Raw genomic sequence first — 4,540 nt, 5'->3', positions numbered from 1 at the left:
CTGTGGTCTCTTAGAAGTAAGACATTTGTATCTCAAGTTACAGTATATCCAGGTCCTTAAAATTTAGCAAGAAAATATGCTAGGTTTGAATAGGGAAAATATGGGTGTTTTTCTTCCCTCATGTTTCCTGATCCTTTTTCAAAATATATGTAAAGTCTCTTTGCCAGGAAGTACAGCATAAGGGTAAAAGGCCTAGCCATAGCCTATCCTGCTGTTCACTAGCCACAAGCTTGGATGATCTCCTGAACTTCTCTGAGCCTCAGTTTCCTCAATTTTAAGATGGGATAATATGTCTGCACCATAACTCTGCAGGCAGGGAATAGCAAGTTATCATCAGAGGACACCCAAGGTTCCCAGAGTCCTGCATAACAGTTAGCTGTCCTTAGGCCCATAGCAATGCATTTCATACATTTTATCTTTCTAAGTGTGGTCCCTCAATATAGTTTTCTCTTGTGATAGAAGTCCCTCTGGCCCTGTCCATAGGCACAACAGCCGCTGGCATAGGGCGGGGCCATTCTGCAAGGTTCTGTTGTGATAAAAGAGCTACACAGGCCTCAGCCACAGCCTCAGCCTCACCCATTTGTTTCCACAGCAAATCCAAACTTGTTGCAGCAGAGCAGCTGGATTCCAGTCAGTGTGTACTCCGCATTCCATTTTGAAATGCAGTCCTGCGATAGTCCGGATTCTGTCAGGCTAATCCTTTGCTGTTCTTATTGTTAGGAGAGAATCTTGTCACAAGTTCGTTCATTCTTTCTTTCTTTCTTCTTTCTTTTTTTGGAGACAAAATCTCACTTTATCACCCTCGGTAGAGTGCCGTGGCATCACAGCTTACGGCAACCTCCCAACTGCTGGGCTTAAGTGATTCTCTTGCCTCAGCCTCCCAAGTAGCTGGGACTACAGGTGCCTGCCAGTATGCCCAGCTATTTTTTTGTTGCAGTTTGGCCTGGGGGCCGGGTTTGAACCTGCCACCCTCGGTATATGGGGCTGGCGCCCTACCCACTGAGCCATAGGCGCCGCCCTTTTCACAGTTCTTTTTTTTTTTTTTTTTTTTTGAGGTTTTTGGCTAGGGCTGGGTTTGAACCCACCACCTCTAGCATATGGGGCCAGCGCCCTACTCTTTGAGCCAAAGGCACAACCCCACAAGTTCTTAAAGCTATTTCAAGAGTAAATCCAGTGTCACAACAGGTTTCTTTAATTGTCCAGGCCATTATTATAAATATGCACAGTTGCAGTGCAACAAACATGTTTCAAAACTATTTTCCAATTTAGGACATCCCAGTTTATTTAAAACCAAGAGTCCTACTCTTTCATTTTTCTACTTTGTTGCATCATAATAGTTTGGAAGAGGCAATAGGCTTCTTAATTCTTTTTTTTTTTTTTCTTTGTAAGGCAAGCATGAAATGAAGTTTATTGCAGAAGAGAAAGATAGGTTTACAGAATAAGAAGGCTTCTTATTTCTTGTCACGGCAAATCTCTTGGGCCTCTCATTCAGCCCACCATACAGATGCTGTTTGCAATAACACAACCAGGGTTCCCTTTGTTGCAGTAATCTCCCAGGCCTTGGTTGCAATTTAATATCCATGTACTCCTTACAATAACATCATCAACCAACTCACAGCTGCCCCTAACAACCAAGCCAAGCGCTGCAGAGGGTCAGTTACACAGGCAGGCATAAGCCTGGTTCCCTTGGGATTTGGGTATACTTAGTGTTTTGCAGACTTCAACATGCAAAAAAATCACCTGGGAATCTTCTTAAAAGGTAGATTCTTTTTTTTTTAGACAGAGTCTCATTTTGTCACCTGCAGTAGAGTGCAGTCGTGTCATAGCTCATAGCAACCTCAAACTCTTGGCCTTATGTAATTCTCTTGTCTCAGCCTCCCAAGTAGCTGGGACTATAGGCACCTGCCACAATGCCCGGTTATTTCTTTTTTTGTTTGTTTTTTTGTTTTTAAATTTATTTCGCAGTTTTTGGCCGGGGTTGGGTTTGAACCCGCCACCTCTGGTATATGGGGCCGGTGCCCTACTCCTTTGAGCCACAGGCACCACCCCCGGCTATTTTTTTTTAGAGACAGGGTCTCATTCTTGCTTTGGCTGGTCTCGTACCTATAAGCTCAGGCAATCCACCCACCTTGGCCTCTCGGAGTGCTAGGCTTACAGGAGTGAACCACCACGTCTGGCCTATAAATGGTAGATTTTTAATTCAGTAGGTTTGGAGTGTGTGCATTTCCAACAGGCTCTACGTGCTGCAGCTGCTGCTAAGAACCACCATTTGAGTAGCAAGAGTCTAAAATAACACAAGTCACACCTCCCTCCCCACCCCCAATATGTCGGTCCAACTTGGAACCATTCTGTTAATGCTGGTGTGTTTCTACATTTGTGTAGGGAAGGAGGTCAGGATAGAAGCTGAGGGACTTGGGGACCCAAAGCAGATAAAGCTTGTGGGTGCAGATCTGGCTGCAGGGCCCTGAAGTGAATCTCTGGAGGAGTGAGGCCGGGTAAGACAGTGGTGAACTTATTTGTATCCCTATCAGGAAGGAGGAGTTGACAGCAACAGGAGAGATAGACATTAGAGTAGTGGAGGAAGGGACAGTGTGCTCTAGTGGAAGGGTCTTGATTTTGAACTCTGCTGCCCATTCACTGGCTTTAGGGCTTTGAGCAAGTGACTTAACTAAAATTTCTAAGGAACATTTTCTTTTTTTTTTTTTTTTTTTGAGACAGAGCCTCAAGCTGTCCCCCTGGGTAGAGTGCCGTGGCATTACAGCTCACAGCAACCTCCAACTCCTGGGCTCAAGCGAGTCTCTTGCCTCCGCCTCCCAAGTAGCTGGGACCACAGGCGCCCGCCACAACACCCGGCTATTTTTTGGTTGCAGCCGTCACTGTTGTTTGGCAGGTCCGGGCTGGGGATTCGAACTGCCACCTTAGGTGTACATGGCTGGCGCCTTAGCCGGTTGAGCTATAGGAGCCGAGCCTAAGGAACATTTTCTAATACTCTAAAAAAACTTAAGAATACAAAACCTTACCTGCTTATTAAGGTTCAAAGGGAACGTGCCCTTCCTTCCCTTTAACTCTCCAGGCAGTGGAGGGGATTGGCTCTGAGCACCCTCTGACATGCTGATGTCACGACTTCTTGGCCCCAGTTACACTTTCTGTAAAATGGAGAGAAGAATGGTTAGATTAAATCAGTGGTTTTCTTTTCTTTCTCTCCCTTCCTCCCTCCCTTTTTCCCTTCCTTCCTTCCTTCCTTTTTTTTTTTTTAAAGACAGGGTCTCACTTTGTCACCCAGGTTAGAATGTCTTGGCCTCAGCTTAGCTCACAGCAACCTCAAACTCCTGGGTTCAAGTGATCCTCCTGCCTCAGCCTCCTAAGAAGCTGGGGCAATAGGCACTGGCCAAAAAGCCTGGCTAATTTTTCTATTTTTTAGTACAGACAGAATCTGGCTCTTGTGCAGGCTGAGCTTCCTGCCTTGGCCTCTCAGAATGCTAGGATCATAGGCCTGAGCCACCACACTGACCTTCCTTTTTATAAGACAGGGTCTCCCTCTATTTCCTGGACTAGAGTGTCATCACAGCCTCAAAATCTGGGGGCTCAAGTGATCCTCCTGCCTCAGTTTCCCAAGTAGCTGGGACTTCAGATGCATGTCACCTTCCCAGCTAATTTTTTAAATTTTTTATGAAAGTGTCACTTCTGGCCTCTTCTAGCTGTCATCTTGCATCCGAATGTGTGCGCACCTAAACTCAGTTAGCCTACCTGAGGCCTTTTGAGCACCTATCCTAGTCCCCCTGCACAGCCCCTTTTACACTCCAACAAGATAAAAGAAACTACCACGAACCAGAGAGAAACTGCCCAAACTTCAGGAACAAGTGCACATTGTGAGGAAGGAATCTCCAGAAAGAAAGTGGTTCGTAGAACAGCTACAGCAGATGATAAAAAACTTCAGTCCTCCTTAACGAAGTTAGGGGTAAACAATATCCCTGGTATTGACGAGGTGAATGTTTACACACCCAGGAACAGTGATCCACTTTAATAACCCGAAGGTTCAGGCACCTCTGAGCAGGCCGTGTTGAGACAAAGCAGCCAGCAAAAATGGTACCCAGTGTCCTGAGCCTAGTATAGACAGTCTGCCCAGTCTAAGGAGATGGGCTGAAGCTCTTCCTGGGTATGGAAAAGCACCACTTGCTCCTGGGGAGGATGATAATATTGAAGTTCTAAATCTTATGGAGAATTTTGATGAGGCTTCCAAGAATAAGTGAAACTGAATAGAGTCAACTTCTGAAGATAAAACTTCAAGAAGTTGGCAGTGCCCAAAGCTCAGTGGGTAGGGTGCCGGCCACATATACCAAAGCTGGCAGGTTCAAACTCGGCCTGGGTCAGCTAAACAACAATGACAACTGCAACAAAAAAATAGCTGGACGTTGTGGCGAGTGCCTGTAGTCCCAGCTAGTTGGGAGGCTGAGGCAAGAGAATCGCTTAAGTTTGAGGTTGCTGTGAACTGTGTGATACCATGGCACTCCACTGAGGGCAACATAGTGAAACTCTGTCT

This window comes from Otolemur garnettii, unplaced genomic scaffold, assembly GCF_000181295.1.
Source record: "Otolemur garnettii isolate 467f Iridium unplaced genomic scaffold, OtoGar3 scaffold00091, whole genome shotgun sequence".
NCBI classification, from domain to species: Eukaryota; Metazoa; Chordata; class Mammalia; order Primates; family Galagidae; genus Otolemur; species Otolemur garnettii.
The sequence above is the reverse complement of the archived record's forward strand: the minus strand, read 5'-3'. Positions refer to the sequence as shown.